At 44.2% G+C, this 23,776-nt stretch overlaps 1 pseudogene; it reads left to right on the top strand.

The window, feature by feature from the left end:
• Positions 1-720: 720 nt before the first annotated feature.
• LOC118239750 overlaps positions 721-23,776 on the top strand; it is a 64,759-nt pseudogene continuing 41,703 nt past the window's right edge.

Here is a 23,776-nt window from a genome sequence, read left to right as displayed (position 1 = left end):
CAAAATAATTTTTTGTTGTTGGTTTTTCGAGACAGGGTTTCTTGCTTTGGAGCCTATCCTGGCACTTGCTCTGGAGACCAGGCTGGCCTCGAACTCACAGAGATCTGCCTGCCTCTGCCTTCCGAGTGCTGGTATTAAAGGCGTGCACCACCAACACCAGGCCACAAATCAATTTTTAAGTGCAATTTGAAAATCCTGTATATATTTATGTAATCAAATACATATAATATCATATTGGCATCTTGGACAGGTATTTTTTGTTTGTTCATTTGTTTGTTTTTTAGATAAGGTTTCTCTGTGTAATCCTGGTTGTTCTGGAATTCACTCTATATAACAGGATGGCCTTGAACGCACAGAGATATGCTTGATCTGTCTCCTGAGTGCTGGGATCAAAGGTGTGCACCACCATCGCCAGGCCTTGAACAGTTTGTTGCTTTTGTGTTCTACTTGCTTTCTTTTGTGTGTGGGTGCTGGGAATCAAACCCAGGACCTTGCATGCACCAGGCAAACGCTCTACTACTGAGCTATACCTACAGCCCCTGGCTTATTGAGCCAGAGCCTCAAAATACACCCAGGCAAGTCTAATGGAACATCCTCCTGCCTCTGTCTACCATGTGCTGGTGCATGTCACAGGTGTGTGCCACACAGCCTCCTGAGAACACTGAACTCTGAAGACAGGGGCAGAGGATAGATTCCACGTCCCCAGGAAATTCCCCCATCATGATTACCGGCTGGCTTTTACACAGGCTGAAAATCTCTCACCTCAGCAAGGCTGCCTGTGAAGATCTGGCCTCCAAACTCAGGCTGAACCAGACCCTAACTGAGCTGGAACTGGGCCTAAACAACCTTGGTGATCCCAGGGTGCTTCTGCTGTGTGAGGGCCTCAGGTACCCAGACTGCAAACTGCAGACCCCCTGGTGAGTGGAGTTCCAGATTTAGCATGCTTGCCCTGTCTTCTCTGTCCATGGAGGCCATGGGCCCACCCATTTCCTCACCAGCTCTAGCTACAGAATCTTGCTGTCAAGTTTTTCTGCCACAGGGTCTTTACACACACATCACTGACACCGCTGAAATGGCTCTTCTGTTCTGCTGTACATTTAGTTTCCAGGGGAGGTGCTGGAGAGATGGCTCAGTGGTTGAGAGTACTGGCTGCTTTTCCAGAGGTCCTGAGTTCAATTCCCAGTGACCATATGATGGCTCACAACCATTTATAATGAGATCGTGTGCCCTCTTCTGGCCTGCAGGCATACACGCCAGCAGAACACTGTATACATACATACATACACATATACATACATGCATACATACATACATACATACATACATACATACACACACACATACACACACATATATATATATATATATATTGCTTAATCTTTCAGATCTCAGAACAAATAGCACTGACCAAAGTGTATCCTCTGTTATACTTGTCTTTCTGTTACTGTGATAAACAACATGAACAAAGGTGACTTCAGGAAGCAAGAGTTTTTGTTATCCTACAAGTTATATAGCTCTTCACTGAGGGAAAACAAGGCAGAAGCCTGAAAGAGTAAAGAAACCAAAGAAATTTGCTGCTTACTGGTTGGTTCCCTGTGGCTTGCTCTGCTAGCTGCTTTTATACAGCCCAGCCCTCCTGGCCCAGGGATATCCTACCCACAATGGGCTCCTGCAACAATTAACCATCAAGGTTTCTCTGTGTAACAGTCCTGGAACTTGCTCTGTAGACCAGGCTGGCCTTGAACTCAGAATAATCCCCCTGCCTCTGCCTCCTAGTGCTGGGGTTAAATGTGTGCACCACCACAGCTCCACCCCTTTCTTCTTTTTTTAAATTACAAAATTTGACAGATGTGGCTTTCTGCCTGCATTTATGCTGTTGAACAAGATCTTCCCTGGTACCCACAGAGTCCAGAAGACAAGTTTAGATTGACTAGGACTGGAGTTACAGCCAATTGTGAGCTGCCTGTCCCTTATCTTCTGTCTTGCCTTCCTCTCTGCCTTCTCCCCTTGTCTCTCTCAAATGTGGGCAAGGCCATACCCCTGCACCCAGCATAGCAATTTCGCATGTAAGCCCAGGCCTGGTGACCTAACCAAAAGGCATGGGACAAACTCACCTTGGCCATCCCTTCCTCTAGGTTGGGCATTTTCCAGCTGGGCTCAGATGCATGCAGATGGATTGCCCGTGTGCTCCAACTCAACCCTTGCCTCTGAAAACAGGGCATGAGCTTCAAAGACTTGGGAGACAGGGGCTGTGGCTGCTAGGTGAAGGCCTGTGGCATACAGCCTGCAGACTACAGGAGCTGGGGTGAGTGTTTTGCTTAGGAGGAGGGCAACAGGAGTAGCATGGGGATGCTAACAGAGTCATGCACCATTACATACTGGCTGCTTAAGTAGAAATTTTAAGACCAGCCTTAGCTTTATAGCTACTATCTGTCCAGTGTGGGATATGGGAGATGCTATTTCAAAAAACAGCACAGAATACAACGATGGTTATTTTCATTCTAAAGGCAGGAAACACATAAACATAACTGAGCCAGGGAGTTATGGCTGGAGCCTTTAATCCCAGCACTCGAGAGGCAGAGGCAGGAGGATCTCTGGGAGTTCCATACCAGCCAGGTCTACATAGCAAGCTTCAGGACAGGCAACAAATGTTGCAAAGAGAAACCCTGTCTCAAAAAACCAAAAAAAGAAAATATGGTATCTCAAGTTCCTGCTCCTGCCACCATGCTAACCACTTGCTTCCATAACTCCACACATAAGCGGAGATAGAAAAGAATCTCCCATCCTACAAAAAGCAACACCCCATTAGACAAACATACACATACATACACACACACACACACACACACACACACACACACACACACACACACACGTGACACACCATGGGGGTGTTTAGAAGCTGCTTGGGGAATAAGCATTTATTAATTTGGGAATTTTCTTTTAATCTATGGGTATGTGCATCTGGGCTTGCAGTGTGCACAGAGGCCAGAAGATGGTATCAGATGCCCGGGAGTATCAGTTACAGGATGTTGTGAAACACTAAACCAAACTTGGCTCCTCTAGAAGAGCAGTCTTAACCACTGAGCCATATCTCCAGCTCTTGCTATTGGGATGTTAGGTTTCTGTTATCTGTTACTATACTGGCTATACTCTCAGACTTACTCTGATTCACAACAGTGCTTCTCAGTTTAACTTTACTTCCTGTACTTTTGCTTTTTTCCCCCTCAAGGATGGGTTTCCCTGTGGCTTTGGAGACTGTCCAGGAACTAGCTCTTGTAGACCAAGCTGGTCTCCAACTCACAGCGATCCTCCTGCCTCTGCCTCCTGAGTGCTGGGATTAAAAGGCATGGGCCACCATTGCTTGGATTTTGCTTTATTTTTTATAAATATTTATTTATTATGTACACAGTATTCTGCACACCAGAGGAGGGCACCAAATATTTTTATAGATGGTTGTGAGGCACTCTGTGGTGGTTGGGAATTGAACTCAGGACCTCTGGAACAGCAGCCAGTGCTCCAACCTCTGAGCCCTCTCTTGTTCTTTTAAATGAAACCAGTCTCAGCTGGCATCTGGGAGTTCTGTGTTTGTTATTTACCCACTGGACATGCCTTCCACACCATGCTATCTGCCTCTGAAAATGAGAATACAACTGGGAGTTTCCTGTGGTTTTTATTTACTAATATCTAAAGACACTCAAGATTGGTGCCCAGAGTGTTTGGGAACATGTTTGATCCCAGCACATGGAAGGAAGTGGCAGGTAGATCTCTAAAAACTCCACGCCAGCCAAGGCTGTTGCCAACACCACCCTGCCTAAGTCACCTACACTTGACCAATCCTGAACAGCCAAGGTGAATACCACCCTTCTTGCTGCTGTTTCCTTTAAAAAGCCATAACAACTGAGGAATGCATTTGTATCAGTGAGTCAGCTCCTTGGTGGTCTCTTTTTGTGATCTCACGAACATGGCATAACAATCCCACACCAGCCAAGGCAGCAGAGAGACCCTGTCTCCAACAAGCAAAGTGAACATTGGGAGTAAGGAGGCTGGAGAGGTGGCTCTGTGGTTAGGGCACTTGTTACTCTAACAGAGGTCCCAGTTTCCAGATACCTCTCTTTGGCTCACAACCTGTTCCAGGGGCTCCATCTCCAACTCCAGGATATCGAATCACCCCTGGTGACCTCCATTGGAACTGCAATATGAGGTTCAGTCATGCATGTGTGCAAAATATTCATCCAAAAACAAACTAAAGTGCTGGAGAGCTGCCTTAGCAGGTTAAAGCATCTACTGCCAAGCTTGATGACAGGCTTCACCATCAGAACCCTGGTAGGTGGAAAGGAAAGCATCTACAGGTTGATCTTGGGTCTCCAAAGAACACCATAGGGAACAGTATTAAGAGCAAAAGTACAAACAAAACCACTAGCTGGATCCCAGTTTCACAGGAAGCTGAAGTAAGAGTATTCATAGGTCAGTCTCCCACAAGATTTTTGGTCGGAATCATTGTTTCATTTTTTTGCAGTTTCCTGCTTGGTGTCCGTTGAAGCTTGTCTCTTGCATATAGGCTTGTGGTGGTAATATGCAAATTGTCTGAGTGATAGCTGTGCCCAAAACAGTGACATGACCTTTGTCCAGGGCATGGTGCTGTTCTGAGCAGTCTGTTCTCTTCCTCTTGTAAGACCACCGATCCTGTTTCCTTCAGGCCCCACCCTTATAATCTGATTTACCCCTGGTGAGTTCCTTAGCCGCTCCAAGCCCAAGTACAGTGGGTTGCTATGGGCACTGGAGCTTTAATGTATGTTTTAGGAGAACCCATTTCAGTTTCTGGCATCATAGAATACACATTCTCATGAGCTTAGCCTGGGGTTTCATCTCGCTAATAAAGTCACCCAAGTGTGAAGCTGAGCAGTATTAGCCAGGGAACACCAAAGTGCTTAGTATCTGGCACTTATCAGTTAATCATGGTGTGTCTAAAGGTGATTTTAAAGACAGTTTCTTAACCTTTCTTTTGCAGGTGCTAACTTTGGGTCCCTTCTTGGAATAGGAGGAAGAGCCGTGCTCTACTTTTCAGAACTATGGAGAGACTAAAGAGAACCGATTTAAATAAGCTGAACTCTCTTCTGGCCTCTCCCCTTTCGAGACAGCACCACTTCACCCTGTAAGGAGCTTGAAGAATTAGACCAGTCACTATGAATGTGACCAGCTTGTTTTCCTTCACAAGTCCAGCTGTGAAGAGTCATCTAGGTTGGAAACAGGGTGATGAAGAAGAAAAATGGGCAGAGAAAGCTGTGGACGTGTTGGTGAAAAAATTGAAGAAAAAGAAAGGGGCCATGGAAGAGTTGGAGAAGGCCCTGAGCTGCCCGGGACAGCCAAGTAACTGTGTCACCATTCCCTGCTCCCTGGATGGCAGGCTGCAGGTGTCCCACCGGAAGGGATTGCCTCATGTCATTTATTGCCGAGTGTGGCGCTGGCCGGACCTCCAGAGCCACCATGAACTGAAGCCTCTGGATTGCTGTGAGTTTCCTTTTGGTTCCAAGCAGAAGGAGGTGTGCATCAACCCCTATCACTATAAGCGCGTGGAGAGCCCTGGTGAGTGGGGTGGACTGTGTGTGCACCGTGAAGCCTGTTGAGACCAGAGCAATAACACCTTTCTCTTGTGGGGTGTAATTCCAAAATATCTGGGGGAAGTTTTGTGTGTATTCATACATGCGTGTTCAAAAGAGCACAGGAGCTCTATCTACTCAGGTTTCGCTCACTGTAAAGAGTGTCTAACAATCACTTTATAAAGAAGAAGGTTTACTTTACTTCGTGATTTTGAAAGTATCAGCCCTTGGTACCATTGCCTCCTGGGCTCTCTGTCCTGTAGCACTATAGCATCCTGGGGTAGAATGGTGGCAGAGCAGCGCTCATGTCACAAAAGAAGGAACTGGAGCCCTGCTGTTCCCTCCAGTGACTAGGAGACTTCCCACTAGGCTGTGGGGATAAGCCTTCAGCTCCTGAACATTAGGGGGTACATTCCAATCCAAATTTTAGCAGTCCTGGAGTATTTCATACGTGTTAAAGGCCTCCTTCCTTCTAAGTGACTTTGTTTAGAATCAGGTTCTGAAAATTGAGGTTTGTGTCTGAATTTGCTTTCTATGGTTCACATTGGTTCTGTGTGTCTTTCTAGCAATTTAGCTGTGCAGTACGTCAGCGGAAAACAGAAGCACAGGGTCTTGTCATGTGCACTAAAGGAAGGGCACGGTGGGGCAGCTGTGACCAGTTCTACTTCATGTTTCACGACAGCGCTCTTTGTCATCTGTATTGAAGTGTGCTTGTGGTGTGTTGTGTTCCCTGTGGGCTATGTTCTGCTGTGTGAGGAACTGATGCTGTTACTTTAAGATATCTCAGTCTTTACCTGTGTGGTTGGGCTATGGTAAAGTCTGGAGTCGGCCTCTCGAATCTATGGATTCTGCAGATATACATAGAGGCATCTGCAGATGAAAATAGTTAGAAAAAGAACTCTGTGTCTACTGAGCTGGCTGACTCTTCCTTTCTGATACTTTCTCTTTCGGTTTTGGAGGTTGAAAAAGTGAATGGACTTCATTCTTTCTGGGACTCAGAACCCAGGAACTCTTGGTGGGGAGGGCCTGCTTTGTTTTCTTCACATCAAGCCTCTGACTAGGTATGATGGCCACCATATAGGGATCAGAGGTGTTTGTACCTGAAGCTGCCCAGGATCACCAGTGCTGGAGGTCCTCGTATAGGTTGGCTTGCATTGGCCTGACCCCAGCTTAGTGACCACCACAGCTCTGCCCCTCCCATAGTCCCAGGGTTAATCCGCCCATTGTTCTGGAAGGAGTTCAGGGTCTTGAGAGGTGACTGGGCTAGGTGCTATGTTCCTGCTTGTGTACTCCTCTTTATCTGGCACCTGGAGCAGTGCAGCCTGCATGACTGACTCCTGTGGATGCCTAGACTCGGTGGCAGCAGCTATCGAAGGACAGAAGCCCTCTTATTCTCTAATCAGCTGAGTGACTGTCTCACAGTATTTATATCGTGTTAGGCATTGCAGGTGGTTCAGATCTGATTTAAAGTGTGGGTGACGCAGACACATACAGGCCCACATAGATACTGTGCCGTGTTACACCAGGGACTGAGCGTCTGCAGATGAGGGCTTCCAAGGGAGCTCTGGTACCAGTCTCCCGTGGATATCAACCACTACATTCTGAATTTATATAGTTTTCCCTAGAGCTTGGTTCTACATCTGGACAGGCAGATCAGTTGACAAGTGGTTCTGTATTGAAGCATTGAGTTGCCACAGTGTCTGTCATTCAGGATGGTTTTGTTGATGGATTGGTTTACTTAGCTGATGATTTCTGAGGGTCTCCAAATATGGATGGTATCAGATTTGGGTGGCCTCCCTCCCTGTTCCTGCTCCTGGGATGGCCAGGTGACTTTTCTCTCACAGGAACTTCAGAACCCAGGGTTAGACTGCAAACTTCCAGCTTAACCATCCAATAATAAGTTGGTCTCCAAAGGCTTTTTGTATTTTTGTGGAATATATACATCATGTAAAAGTAAAGACTAGGGAATAATTTGCAAAGGCTTTTGTGTCCACTGCCTGTTTTAAGAAAGAGAGGATATAAACTAAAACGTTCTCATTTGTCTCTCTGTTTTCTTTCTGTCCTGAGTGCTTCCTCCCGTGCTGGTTCCCAGGTACAGTGAGTACAACCCTCAGCACAGCCTTCTGGCACAGTTCCGTAACTTGGGACAGAATGAGCCTCACATGCCACCGAACGCCACGTTTCCAGATTCCTTCCAGAAGCCCAGCACCCAACCGTTTCCCCACTTGTCTAACAGCAGCTACCCCAACTCCCCAGGCAGCAGCAGCAGCAGCAGCAGCAGCAACTACGCTCACTCCCGCACCAGCTCAGACCCAGGCAGCCCTTTCCAGATGCCAGGTAGGAGGGGGCATTCGGGGACGATGCCTGCCTTGGGGAGGTGGGTGGAGGTGGCCTTCGGGGTGTGGGGGGAGTGGTGGGTGGAACCCTGAGCACATCCCAGTGAACCAGTGCTTGGAGAATATCAATGTAGGGAGGGATATACATACATACATATATACATACAGCTGGAGAAGAGGATGGCTTGTTTGAGTCCTGTTAAGTTTTGAAACAGCTGCATCCTTCTTTGAGTGGCACAATTGTTCCAGTCTCATTTCTCCATAAAAAGAAAGGGAAAATGTCATATTACACACACTGCTGCTCTGAGAAGTGGCTTCGGCGTGCTTTTCCAACATTGAAGAACCCTTTTTATCAATGCAGCCGCAGAAGAGCTCTTTCCTGTTTTAGTCATAACGGATGGTGTAATAGTGACTAATTAGAGGATTACACTTTTCAGATTACAGGTTAGTAAACAAGCATCTCAAATATTAGTGCCAGAGCTCTTGCCAGTCAACATCAAGAGGGACACGATAAATAAAAGATCATCATGAAATGTATGGATATTTTTGTACTCTCCAGGCATGGACACACAGATAAAGGGGCAAGGGATTGCTCAGTTAAAGGTGTAGGACTCTTACAGTGGTCCTGGGTTCAGTCCCAGCATCCAGCTGAAGTGGATCACGACAGCCTGTAACTCTACCTCCAGGATCCAACATATTCTGAAATCCACAGATACCACACATTCATAGGTAAATCCATACTCAAACACGTAAATAGTTGCACAATTTTTTAAATAAAATATTAAAAAATAAACCCACTTTGATAATACATGCCTTTTATTCCAGTGCTCAGAAATCAGACAGGTAAGCTCTGAGTTTGAGGCCAGTTGGGTTTAGGCCAGCCAGGTCTACCCATTAAGAGTATGTCTGAAAAGTATAAGTAAGTAAAGTGTTAACATAACATTAATGTAGTGGGAAATAAATATTTAAAATATCTTTTTTTTTTCGAGACAGGGTTTATCTGTGCTTTTGGAGGGTGTCCTGGAACTACCTCTTGAAGACCACACTGGTCTCGAACTCACAGAGATCCCCCTGCCTCTGCTTCATGAGTGCTGGGATCTAAGCCGTGCACCACCACCTCCTGGCTAAAATATCTTTATTCAAACAACTACTGAATGTATTTTAAATTTGTAATTATCCAAGACTAATAATATTAATTTTTTATTTGAAAAAAGGTCTCATTCTGTACCCTGACTGGCCTGGAACTCACAGAGATCTGCCTGCCCCTGCTTCCTGAATGCTGGGATTAAAGGCATGTGCCACTACACCAGACTAAATAGGTGCTCCTGGGGTCCTTGCATAGACTTTTATTGGACAACGTCCATCCCCAAAAATTGCCCATGCTTTTGCAGTATGTTTGTTTTCTTGTGGGACATAGCCATGAGTCCAAACATAATTATGTGAACTGATCATATGATCTTTTTACTTGGTAGAGTGACTCAATGAGATAGAGCGTTAAATGACACCAGTGTGCTTTTTTTTCCCTAGGGTTGGGGAGCCAAGTACCACAGGCAGGATGTTACTAGCACCCCCTGCTGGATTGAGATACATCTGCATGGCCCTCTCCAGTGGCTGGATAAAGTTCTTACCCAGATGGGTTTGCCCCACAATCCTATTTCTTCAGTGTCTTAAAGGGCATCTGGCTTCTGTCTCTTGCAAACTGTTGAACCTTGCATGTACTTGAAGGAAGGATATGTCAGATGGGTAAAAACCTGACAAGGAAGCCTTGATAATACTTGACTTCTGAGCAATTGTTGGATTGAGAAATTAATAACATTGGTAACATGATGTTGATATCAATACTCTGTTTAGTTTACATTGTGACATTCTGTTTTATGATCAACTAAAATGTTGACTGTTTGCAGGACTTTTGTGTAGAGTTTTAAAGGAGATGGCCAGGCCAGGGACAAATTATCTATTAGAAGAAGAACAATCCTGTGCAGTCCTTTTGTTGGGAGTGTTTGGCAGAGTGTTACACTAATAGTCTTTGAAGTGTGCACTTCATCAGGTTCCGAGCCCACACTGAATCATCCTTTGATGGGTTTTCATAATGTTTTAAAACTATTTGTTTAGAAATAAATGGGGTTCTTTGTTTTTAAAGCCGAATCTTTATTACATAAACAGTATTCTTTCTAAAACTGTATGCTGACTGTAGTGCTGTCTGAATGATGTCAGGCTTTTGCTACTTGCCAAATATGTGTATACAGAATATTTGGAGTTTAAGAATAGTCTAAATGGCTAGTGGATCTAGAAGGTATTTGTCAGTGGTGTGGGAGAAAGGAAATGACAACCGCAAATGTAGACTATGCCTTAAAGATCAGTTTGTTGTCTTAAATGAGCAAGCTGGTGTCTGAATTTGCTGTGTTTTAGGTTTTTAGGGTTTTATCTGACTTTTTCCCTTTCTTTTCTTTTATCTCATCTTCTCTACACCTCAGTAAACAACTGGTTAATTCTTGTAACTGTGAGAACAAATGAATAATTCCTTTTATTTGCAAATCAACTGGCTTCGTGTTTCAGTGCCCAGTATATGAAAGGCTCGAATTCAATGAGCAGTTTTTATGGAGTTTACAATACAGACATAGGCTTTAATTTCCAAATGAATTGTTTGCCAAACCTAGTAACTGTGTTCATTATTCACAGGTTTAAAGAAGATGCCTATTGGAATCCATTTCGAACATTTTAATTTTGTTTTGTTTTATTTCTTTACGGTTTGGTTTTGTTTTCTTTTGTTAATTTTTTCTATTCTTCTCTGATCTTATACATTGAGTACTTTTATTCCAACACTAGTGGGTTTTCTCTACTGGAAAATTTTAAATAAACGTGTCATTATTGCTTCCTTTGATTAAAAATGTGTCATTTTTATTCTTTGCTTGTTAAAATTTGGGATCAGTAAGATGTGGTCTTTTTTATTCAGTGATCTCACCAAATATAAAAAGCTCAGTTGGTAAAGTGGGGACACGGAACCTGGCTTGCTAAAAGAGCAGAGTGATCTAAAGTCAGGAGAAAGGAAACATAAGGCTGGAGAAGACTAAGGGAAAGCAATGAGGGAGGGCATGTAACATGGTGCACCTGTATAGGTTACAGGGTAGCTAATGGAGCTGGTCCCTCTCCCAGATGAGAGTTTCAAACATCAAACAGGTCCTCCAGCTTGGCAGCACACCCGTTACCCACTGAGCCGCTCAGCACCCCACAAGTGTGTGAACTTTTTATTGAAGGGGCTTCCACAGTGTAGTTACTGATGGATGCCCTTACTCAAGTGGATGCATAGTTTCCCAATCTGATGGGTACCCATAGGCGAATGTAACCTTGGCAGACCAAAAACTGAATGCACAGGAGAAAGTTACTTTGGGCAGTTTTACTGGGATGGGATGATCCCACAGTGTCTCCCACTGAAAGCATGCTCCAATGGCCAAGACCTCCAACTAATTCCCACCTCTCAAAGACTTCATCCTCTCCTGATAGCACAATTCTGCAAGCTAATCCTATAACACAATAGACTGCTGAGTGACAATTTTGAAATGCTGTGTTCAGAGCATGCCAGCCTTTACCACCTTAAGCAGAACAGCCTTGACGGACTGCAGGAAACTCCCAAAGTCAGGTCTGTGATGCGCTTTCCTAGAGAGTGAAGAGTCCTCAGACTCTCCCCTGAGATTCTAGCCACTCCTTCCTGGCCCTCCATCCCAGCTATAGGTAACCACAAGTTGTGTGTGGTCTTGATTGCTGCTTGAGTAGGGATAGAGTGTGTATGGCTAACTGAAGTAGAGAGACCCCATGTACACAGCCATGGGAGTCACCCACATGGGGTGAGGCTTCAGTGAGGTGACTGCTTGTGGTTACCCATGCCCCTCTAAGTAGCCCCTCTCTGTGTAGTGCACATACGCACAAATGACTTACTGTGTCATCACACTTGATGTGGCTAGAATCATTCTGCATGCTGTTGATTCCCTAGCTGAGGTAAGGAGAAGTTTGTCCACACCTTCCCAGGAAAGGGTCATACAATGGTGATGTCCAATATCAAAACTGCATATCAGGTTTAATATGAATGAACCAGCCCAGAAGCTATCTTGTCCAAAGTTGCCTACTATAAACCAAGTTACTGACAAACAAGGAGAAAGCAACAAGAGAGGAAATCATGTTGAATTTTGTTGAAGGGAGATGGGTAAAGGTTTTACAGAGGAAGTGGCTTTCAAGGTTCAACATTTGGATAATCAGAGAGATTTCTCGGTAGAAGAGTCAGGTCAGACATACCTGTGATATGGCTATTGTTTGGTTTTACCTCTGAAAATGCACTCCAGTCCTTGGAGATGATACCTCTGTAATGTCTGCATGCTAACTAGAGATTCTACCTTCAGAAGACTGCTGAAGGAAAGTGTGTGTGCAAGGTGACAATGGAAAAGTACAAATAGGAGATCCAGGTGCATTTGGAAGTACCAATACGTGTAGGGTATTTAGACAGGAGTCACACAATTAATGATCTTGGGTACATCAAACTAAAGGATGGGGATGGTTTTCCTCCTGTGATTATAGTCCCTTGGTCGATGAGATCACATGAGGATCAGACATTCACCCACAATGCAACTCCAGTGAAGGATACCAGAAAGGAGCAGAGAAGAATCACAGAAAGCAGGGTTTCTTCGAGCAAGTTTTGATTTACAGAAGGGTCAACATAGACAAGGATAATGCCTGAGAATAGGAATTACAAAGCCATTGCTGACCTATGAGTTTAGGGGTTTGTTTGCTCCTTTTCCCATTGCTGTGATAAAATACACTGACAAAATATCTTATGGGAGAAAGATCTTATTTTATCTTACAGCCCAAGGAATCCATCATGATGAGGAAGTCCAGGCAGAAGCTTGTAGCTGCTGGCCACATGGCATTCACGATCAGGAACAGAGGGCAATGTAAGCAATGCTGTAGGTCAGCTCCCTTTCTCCATTCATATAATCAAGGATCTCATCCAGGGAATGAAGCCACCCACAGTGGGCATGTCTTCCCACCCCAGTAAACATACCAACATAATCCCCTACAGGCATGTTCATGTGCCCATCTCCCAGGTGGTTTTAGGTTTGTGAGGTTGACAGTTATCTAACCTTTGGGGACTGGCAGCTGTGGTACCTAAAGCCAACATGTGAAGGTTGGGAAGCTTAAGCTGAAAGTAGTGGAAGCAGTATATTTGAGTTCAGAAAAGTTTATTAATGAGAAGGAGACAAAGGTGGAGAACAGAACACCGAGGCTGGAAGATAAGTAAATAGGAAGAAAGTCTGTGCTAGGACAGGAGCTGTGAGACATCTGTTTCCCTGGTGAGTCATCCACAGAAAGTGGTGAAGACTGTGCTGAAGATGGGCAAGTCAGAGCAGCTGCTGCGAGAGGGAGGAGACCACTGGTTGACAAACCAAGCATCCTCAGGAAGAGTTGTGTGCATCACTGAGTGGGCAGTAGACCTGCTGCTGATCCATTTCCAGAGCTGAAACTAAACATCAGAGAACAAGAATGTGGTCAAGTTCCTAGAGCTGAGGTTGATAAATGCAGCAGTCCTGGGGAAGTTCTAGCTATCTGTGACTCTCATAGGGGAGATGGCTGTGTGGCTATATTTCTTATCTTCACCATATTGTGACCATGGCTGTCTTAGTCACTTGCCTCATTGCTGTGGTCAGATAGCTGCCGAGAGCAGCTTAAGGAAAGAGGGTTTTTGGCTCACAATTGCAAGTCACAGTCCACCACAGTGGGGAAGGCCAGAACTTAGGTAAGAAACAAATCCTGTTTTACAACCTAAGGCCGGTTTAAAGTGCGGATTTGGAAAGAATCATGCCACACCTGCAGACAGGAACAGAAATCAGGCTGTGTAACTGACCCTTATATAAGGTATGTGCTTACACTCCAGAAGCTCCTCCCTTGATGCAGTCGCATGCAAATGGGCTGGGGATCCTCAAATTCTGAAATGTAGTTTAGAAAGAATTTCTCCTTGTCATCGTTTTCTCCTCCTGACACTAGTCAACATCCTGTGCCTGCTTCCTGGAGAACCTTCCTTGCAGCTGGACATTCAAACGATCTCCAAAGTCTCTCACTGTGCAATGACATGCACAGACTTGCAGTAGTTTAGATGCCAGCTTTAGTGACCTCCAGCTTGAAGAGCTTTCCTTTTCTCCTTTTGCCATCACTCATCCAGGCAACTGCTGGGATCTCTAGCTTGCCTGCTGCTGTTTTCTCTCCCCATCCTCCAAGGAAGTCCCTCAGTTTCTCTCAGAGTTCAATCTTTAATTATTTCTTCTATGAGACCAGAGATCTGAAAAAGGGCTGTATGCCTGCTCCTGGCAAAAGCTGGGGTTCTAAGAGAAGTGGGCCTCACCAGGAAAGATCCATCTATCTTCCAGGCAATCTTAATGACAGGTGGGTTATTTATGAGCTAATGTGGGGACAGGTTGAGGATTTCTGGGAAATGTCAAGTTTGTCCAGAACAGAATTATCTTCCTTCTTCTGTCCTTGCTTGGGGTTTGTGGATAGTCATGTCCCGAAGAAATGATGGAAATGGCCAGTTCTGTGAGTTTGCCAATATGGAGTTTGTCAATAGTCCGAGACTATGACTATTGACTATGAAGCAAAGAACATTTCACTGTGGATCATCTTGGTGGGCATGTTTGTCCCAGCTGGTTGAGGTAGTCTTGATTTCCAGTGTTTGAGTGCTCATGTTGTGATTCTGGCCAGTCTACCTCAGTTCTAGTCACAGCTGGCTTTATTGCAGAATGCTTGCTGGGACCGTGGCAAAGTGACAGAGAAAAATTGCCCAACTTCTGAAGAGTCTGTTGTTATGGAAAATCCAGGGCAAGGGGAGGAGGCATCTTTCCCATTCTTCAAGAATTCTTTATGAAAAACATTGTGAAGACACAAAGGCCTGAAGAAAAATGGATCTGAACATTATGCAAATGTGGTAAAAATAAAACAGCAATATATATATATATATATATATATATATATATATATATGACAAATGCATGCAAATTACAAATGCAGAGGAGAGCAGAACTTGGCCAGGCAAAACCCCAATCCAGAAGAAATGGGGGTGGAGGAAGATGGGGTGTGGGTTAGGATATGGGAAGCCTGGGAGGACAAGGGGGGAGAGCCCACTTCTTGTTATCACTTGGATGAATAAGCCTTTCTCTGGTGCACCCGTACAGAGACCCTCTGCCAAGAGGAAAGGTTTCTTTTGACATTGGACCTGGGCTGCCAGGAAATTACAAGGGGGAAGTAAACCCTGGGAGCAGTCCAGCAAGAGCTTTGGTCAGCTGCAGTGTGTGGTCATATTCCAGTAGAACCCGGGTCCCTGGTAAAATGATCCATTTCACTCTGGGTTCCCCAAAGATCTGTCAGTCTGTAGGGTAAGTGGTGAAAGGTTCTGATGGGCTGTGACTGGGGTCAAATGCTTTTTTCTTGTTGTCTGATCCTTGACTAACTAGCCAGCATCCTTCCCATGGTCGACAACTGCTGTGTCGTGCCTATTGACCTGCTCCACTGGACTCCAAGCACAACCCTTGGACATAGTGAGGTGTTAGGGAACTGAATGAACACCATGGACTTCCTTTATTAATCTGAGAATCATTCCATAAGTCCTTAAGCCTTATTTTGTCTTTTACACGTCACTTATGGCTCTGGTTTTGTTTAGTACCTTTAGTGTTTAAAATACATTTATTTGAGAATTATATTGTGGTGACATTTGTTTCACTAATTAGCAACTAAGTATTACAGAAAGACATCATCCTGTACAATCCTGGGCTCCATTGACCCCTCTTTAAATTTTGCTTCCCCAGCAGTGGGGCAGGGAGCCATTGCCAGCATCTGTTATTGTTTTCCTCTGGGCCGCCAGCCCCTCAGCTCTAGATAATAAGATTCTCCATCTATTTCTGGTTTATTAACTCCAGATCCTTATTACTGATTTCTGACTGTGACAGAGGACTTAGCTTACTTCCCCGGCTCCCACATCCCCTTCCTGCCTTCTCCTAGCACAGCAATGTCATGACCGTCACTTCCTTCCTGGCCTTCATGTTTTCACACTGTGCTGCACCCTTTCTCCTACCACCCACTGGACGTGGCTCCTTTACCTGGCCCCACTGTGAGATGATGATAAAGTTCATACCTGGCCCGGGTACTAGAACTTCTACGTATGTGGCATCAAGGCTGGTGGCATTTTCTCTACATTCCTTTAATTAAGCCAAGTCTCAATTATTTGTCCACAGGTGGATGCTAAGTGTCCCAAGGCAATAAGCAGCATCTATGTTATCCTAGCTATGTCAAGTGGCCACCTGGGGCCAAGCAGTGAGCTCTGTGTAACTCTCCCTTTTCCTATCTGGCTCTGAGATCCACCAGCTGAACCCTTTAATGGAAAATGTTTCCAAAGCCAAGTTCAAATACTTCTTCATGCATTGTTATTTCAGTTTAGTTTTTATTCAGACCACAATGTCTGGACAGGCACACACCTGTCATCCCAGTACTTGAGAAGTGGAGGCAAGAGGATCAGGAGTTCAAAGTCTGTTGTTGGTTGTCTTGTTTTATTTTTTTCCTTTTTGGCTCTTTGCTCTTTTGGACAGCCCACCCAGCTACCAAATAATACACACTTGGAGGCTTATTTATCCTTAACTTGGCTTATTTCTACCCAGCTTTTCTTAAATTATCCCATAAACCCTTTGTCTCTGGGCATTTTATTTTATTTTATTTTATTTTATTTTATTTTATTTTATTTTATTGAGACAGTGTTTCTCTGCATTGCTTTGGAACCTGTCTTGGAACTTGCTCTGTAAACCAGGCTGGCTTCAAACTCATAGAGATGCACCTGCCTCTGCCTCCAGAGTGCTGGCATTAAAGGCATGTGTCACCAATGCCCGGTGCCTCTGGGCTTTTATATTTATCTAATATACCTTTTTTTTTACTTCTTGCTCTGTGGCTTACTGTGTACCTGGGTGGCTGGCCTCTGGAATCCTCCTCCTTCTCTAACTCCTTGATCTCTTCTTCCCAGATTTCTCCTCCTGTTTATTCTCTCTGCCTGCCAACCCTACCTATCTTTTCCCCTGTCTTGCTATTGGCCATTCAACTCTTTATTAAACCATCAAGTGTTTTAGATATGCAAAGTAGTTAAGCTTCACAGAATTAAACACATGCAACATGAAAGAATGTAGTATATTTTTGCATCATCAAACAAATATTCCATAGCATAAACAAATGCTTAAAATAATATTCTACAACAAAGGTCAGTTTGGGCTATATAGTGAATTGGAGGATGCCCTGGACTACGTAAGACCCTGCCTCAAATACAGTCTGATGGCAAGATGGTTCAGTAAGGGTGCTTGTCCCCAATCCTGGTGACTTGATTTTAATTCCTAAAGACCCACAAAGTGGAAAGAGGGACTGACTCCTGTAAGTCATCCCTGGCCTTCACTTGTGAACTGTAGCATGCACATGTGCTCACATGTACAAGCTCGCACACACAGACACATATAATAAAATTAAGGAAACAACTGTAACTTATTGGTGATTAGATTTCTCCTGCAGTTCTAGATTCATGTTTTAATTTGTTCCTTTGTTTGCTGGCCACTATTACATTAGCTATTTCCTTGCCTTAAACCTGTCTGTCTGTCTACCACCTCTCGATTATTGGTCTTCTATCTAACCCTTGTGTGTCTATCCTCTATCGTTGGTCTGTCTGACTGTCGTCTCTCTACCTATCTTCTGGTTTTCTGTCTGCCATCTCAGTCTTTCACTGTCTTCTATTGGTTCCTCTCTTTCTCTGTGGACATTAACTGATGTATTTTTCTTCCACTCCCATAGAACACCTTTTGTTTATCCAGCGTCCTGATGCTTTCGAGCCTTCTAGATCTATTCTTGGAACCCTCTTACATCATTTTCTAAATCGAACAGACAGCAAAACAAACATGAAGGTAAGCTTTTAAACAATGCTTTATGAAATTTTTCAATCTTTTTGATTCTCAGCTGGAGAATTCTGGAAAGAATCTCCCCCTGAGGGTTCCAAAGGCATCAACACAACGGTCTCCTTGTCATCCAGGATTGCTGGAGAAACACTGATTCTAGTCTTGTGACAGGTCTCTTTTATGTGACCTGTTTTTTTTATTTCTTCTTATTTTTTCTCTTTGAGACATGATCTCCCAAGGCAACCATGGCTGTCCTGGAACTCTCTATGTAGATCAGGCTGACCTAGATCTGCCTGCCTCTGCCTCCCAAGTGCTGGGATTAGAGTTATGTGGCAACAAACTCAGCATATGACCTACTTTTAAAGATTCATTTATCTGTGGGGGGCAGAGGGTTTGGGGTGTAAGTATAGGCACCAGCAGAGGCCAGAGGCATCAAATACACCTGTAGCTGGAGAATGACAGTTGTGAGCCACCTGATATGAGTTCTGGGACCTGAACTCCACTTCTTGGAAGACCAGTATGCATGCTCTTAAGCACTGAGCCATCCTTCCAGCCCCAGCCTGCATAGTTTTACACATGGAAAGCTTCCTGGCTTCTTTTGTTATGTTTCACATGCTAAAATTATGATGTGGTGGTTCTGGAAATCTCCAGCTCACCAGTACTCTAATCTTCAGCTCCTATTGGCAAAAAAGAGACCTGCACAAGAGTGACTAAGCTGCAAATCTTAAGATGGACAGAACATCCCGATGTGTCCCATGCTACCTCAGGGTCTTCAAAGGGAAGAGAAGGGAACAGTTGGTGTCAGAATAGGACATGCGATAACAGAAGCAGAGATGAGAGAAAGAGCAACATAGAAAGGAGCTAGTCTGTTGACTTTGAAACTGGAGGGTGGGTCAACAAGCCAAGAGATGGAAGAGACCCCCAGAAGCTGAAATAAGCAAAAGCCTGGATAGTGGCTGAGAAGAGAAGGCTCTCTGCTTTGCTTCCCATGCTTCTGGGGTGACACCACTCTTTGCCAGTCCTCTGCCCACAGCTGTGGGGCTCACCTCTAAGGTTGTAGGTGCTGCTCCCTACCAGCTGCTATGTGGACAGTGTTTGTCATCCTGCTTATATATTCCAGAAACTGATGAATTCTTTATTGTTTTTGAATGATTGTTATTGCTGGAGGAAGTTGTTATTTTAAATTATGATATTAATGGGATCCACACTTTCTATACAGGTTATTCATGTCCCTTGTTCTACAGTCTTGTAGGAAAGCTCCCATGAATTTCAATGCTCCAGACATCAGTTGATGATGTGTGTGTCAGGAAATCCACAAAGCCCAATATAGCTGTGCCATGACAGGGCACGCTGCCACAGGCAAAGTGTGAATCCCTTATCATCAGGTACAGAATAATTGTTAGTATCATTTAGGGCTGGTTGTAGCTCAGTGAGCAGAACATGATCTCAGCAATTCTACGGATCCTGCTTCAAACTCGGACCCAAGGAGAGAAAGAGACACCCACAAAGAGGGAATGTGAAGTCTCTATTCAGCAATTTGTAAGCACCCCAGGTACAAGGCTGTACCCTACAGACAGCACAGGATGTTAACCACACTTCCAAAATGATGGGAAAATGACATTAATGAAGCATGGATTTTTTCATTTGTTCATAACAGTGATTATCATTCATTCAATGCTCAGTTAAATATCTGCTCCACACAGTTAAATGACTACTGCCTGGTGCTAAAGGTGCAGTGGTGAGTGAGAGTGAGTCAGATTTCAGGGCCCCCCTCCTGCAATCACACAAACCTCTGGAAAATAGCATCGCTGGTCAGAGCTGTGCAGGAGCCTGGGGAGAGGGGTTGCTGACCCGGACTAATGGAGAGAAGAATGTACCTGTGTGACTGGACTTAAGAAGAGCTTTATTGTGCATTTTATGTGTGTGCATATGCCATTATTGCACAGACAGGCCTGATAGGAGTACTCAGCTTCTGGGAGGAGGGGCATTGTTTTATTTTGTTTTTTTTTTCTGTGAAATAAAGAACCTGGGTGAATGAATGATCTGTTAGGTGCTTTGCATATTTAAGGCTACCTCTTGAAATATATGTGTTCATTAAAAGTCAGATTTCCATTACATGTATATGTCCATGTACACACACATACATGCACTTTCTGTTCTGAAATGGTTTTTTTCGAAAAAAATTGACCATTATTTAATCATATGTATGAGCATTTCCTATATACACATGGGAAGAGAGAGGACAGTTAAGCATGTATATATAATATAAAAATAATTTCCCTTTTCACTTAAAATGACATGACATGAGCAAATGCATTGATTCTTTCTGGGAGTCACGTTGAATAAAGAAAGGCATTTTGATTAGTTTTTAGGCATGATGTATTCCCAGAGGACTCTGGCTCCTGGGTTTATTTTAAACCTGAAAATCTGTCATATCTTAGGATGACAGTGTTAACCCTTGCTGTGGAACCATTGTCTGTGCCAGCAGATAGCTGAGTCTGTTTGTGCATGCTGCTCTGTGGCTGCCCTTGGCCACCACTAAGTCTGAGTATCGGGTGAAAGCCTGGAGATTTGGATGAACGACAAGATGCCTGGTCCACTTTCTGAGAGAATGTCTCTCACCTTTATTGTGGAGCAGCCTAAAATACAAACTTACAAAAACCCCAGGTGAAAGGGTTCACAACAAGATACTGATGTTAGTAGGGTGAGGTCAGATAAAGAGGGGGTCCCCGTGGTTATGCTGGAAAATGACTCAAACCCACACCCCTGTGGTGTCTGGGTCCCAACATATCCCCCTTCTTTATATATAACAAAAGAGTTGTCAAGTAAGAACTATAAGATTTTAGCCATTCTATCTTAGTGTGTTACTATAACTATCTATCTTCAACTACATCAAAGACCATAGAAGGAAAATATATATACTCTAGAACTGACAGAGACATCTTGCTTCCTAGACAGTCACCCAAAGTTTCTTGGTAATGTTGTGGCATCCATTTTTAGCGTACAGGTCACAAAGTGTCTGACAGACTTCTCAGCAAAGCAGGATATTTTAAATTGTCCAATGCATTGGCAATTTGTCTGTCACCTTTTTTTTTTCTATGTCCTGTAGAATGTCTAGCAGACTCTTCCATGAAGCAGGAAACTTTGATGACTGTGCATCTTGTTTAAGCAGTCAATTTCCTGTGGGTCCTGCATGTCCAGTTTATAAAGCAACAGTTAAACTGTTCAGGCAAGAGCAGCTTCTTGCCCAAAATGCAAGTCTTGCCATGTCAAAGGCAAACTGTATTTCTTCGATGCTCATCTTCCGCTCAGATGTTATTGGTGTGCCAGGAGCAGTTGTGTCTCACTGTCAAGAAAAACCCTAAACCATTTAAATGCCATATATTCGTAAGTCTTAGAATGGTTTGAAGAATATCTATATATCTAGAACCAAACTAATATAAACAAACGAAGATCTATTCCAATACAAAGTATCAACAAATGAGCATCCATTCCAATACAAAGTATCATTTCTATATCATATTCCTCCTTTTTCTTTTAAAAAGCCATTGACTGTGACCACTGCCATTTCTAATTGACCAAATTTAAATGAAAACAAATATTCGGATGACCTGGGCCACTGCTTCAGCGGGTCCTGCCCCATGAAACCATACCAGTCTGGAAGGAATCCACAGCCCTTCACATTCCATGGAAACAAAAGCAGACATTTTTCCTCCACCCCAAGTAACCTGTACTTTAACAACTGTTGCTCTTTCCCCAGCATTTAACTATTTAAAGACAACACAAAAGCATTCTTTTGTTAACAGTCACACATTTATCATCACACTTCATACACACATGTGTGGCCACACCATACATACAGAACATACATACATCTTATGAACAAAACTCACAAAGGAGAGGCAGTGTCATGGGATGGCCATCCTAACCATAGCTTGGCATCTTTGGAGGGTCTTGAGGACTGTCACATCTTTGTCCATTCCTGTATGGTCTTTTGTAGGGATTGGGTCTATCCTTTATCTATTTGGACATATTCTCCTTTCTCATCTGGTGTGACAATGATGTGGATGGCTTGTGGTGAGGTCTCGGGGAAATCGCCTGGAAGTGCAGGGCTATGTAATTAGCATTGCCAGTACTCTTTTTTTTGGAGCTGGGTTGTTAGTGCCACTGGGTACAGTGGATGAAGACATTGGGTTCTGCATAGGGACACAGTTCTCCTGTCTCCCGAGTCTGTATGGGAGACCCAACAGCAGTACTGGGAGGACCTTGGGTTAAAGGTGAGGTTGAATGTGGACCAAGACTTGGTGACAAATGACTTGAATGGGAGCTCATTGATGACAGTGTTGTTACTCAGGTCAAGGGGTACTGACTTTGCTTTTCAGCCAAGCTTGAGGATCTCACTTCCTCGGCTGGTAAAGAGATGCGGCATTTTATTCATGGGGATGTCAGAACCTGGGTTTATGGGCATATAATTGCAATCAGAGCTGGCACTATCTGATTGACCCACGATAGTCTTTTCTAGAGATTTAGCAGACAAGCAGGCAGTTTCTTCACCTCGTGTTGGATACTTGTAGTCAATGATTGGAGGTCTTTGTTGAGGGCAGCCCCTGCAAGGTGTCTTGGGGTGTGGTGGGGGAGCTAAGTCCAGTGGGAGGTCTCCAAATTCCTTACACAGGGTGTTTCTGGGTGCCTTGACCATGTACACATCCTCACTATCTTCCGTAGACCCTGCTCAGAGCAGGGGCTGACTGGAACTGCTGAATTCAGCTGGAGAAGAGCAGAGATTATGACTGACTAAAGAAAGGTTTCTCAGGATGTCAGTGCACTCTTTAGTTTGACTGAAGCCGCAGATCTGACAGATGCTCTGGACCCACCTATTCCTGTCAGCCTCTGTCTCAGCCACCAGGTAAAAGGTGTGCTCATTGATAATGATATCAAACATGAACCTCTTTTGGAGCTCTTGTTTGTTGAAGGTCAGGGCTACATCCAACTGTGTACAGAAGTTTAGGTTGATGATCCCCAGGGGTTTCTTGCATTGTTCATTTTTATAGTATTCTAGAACATCTGGGTCACCACACATCTTACCGCTCCGCAGGATGAACCAGAAATTCTTCCAGGCATAGTGCCCCAACTTTTTCTCAGGAAGTGATCTCTCCAGCCAGCCTGTGCACACCACATCAGTTTCATCTGACTGGAGCAGTTCATGGAGGAGGGATTCCTCAGAGGTAGATTTCCCGGATTTCTTTAATAATTGTCTTAGCATTATTGCTTAATCCAACGTTAAAATGAAATCTTACCAGTACCTTGTCTCTTTAAACTTTCTCTGTGTGATTGACTGTGATCTCTATACCAATCAAACTCTCATAGACGTTGAGGTACCTATTTTCCAGTAGCTTTTGCAATCCACCCTCACAAATCCTTACTTGCTTGCCAGCATTCTGAGGGTGATCTCTCATGGTCCCCTTTCATTCCTGTTCTCAATGGGACCTCAATTTGTGGCTGCTCTTGGCAACCACTAAGTCTGAGTATCAGGCAAAATCCTAGAGATTTGGATGACCCACAAGATGCCTGGTTCTCTTACTGAGAGAATGTTCCACACTTTTATTGTGAAGCAGCCTTGTATACAAACTTCCAAAATCCCGGGTCAAAGGGTTCACATCATGATCCTAGTGGGGCAAGGTTAGGAAAACAGGAGGTACATGTGTTTATACTGGAAAACAACTCTTAGAGACCCTGTGGGTCCTGGTTCCCCACACCCACCGAATCATTAGATACCTGAAGCATATTTGAAGGGACCAGGAGCACACAACACTCAGGAACCCAAATTGGGGCCCCGCCATCCTGTGTGAAAACACAAACAGAACCCAGGGCCCACAGAAAAACTGCA

The sequence above is a fragment of the Cricetulus griseus genome, unplaced genomic scaffold, assembly GCF_003668045.3.
Source record: "Cricetulus griseus strain 17A/GY unplaced genomic scaffold, alternate assembly CriGri-PICRH-1.0 unplaced_scaffold_1, whole genome shotgun sequence".
Classification (NCBI taxonomy): Eukaryota; Metazoa; Chordata; class Mammalia; order Rodentia; family Cricetidae; genus Cricetulus; species Cricetulus griseus.
Note: the sequence above shows the minus strand (reverse complement) of the source record. Positions and strands in the feature narration are given on the sequence as shown.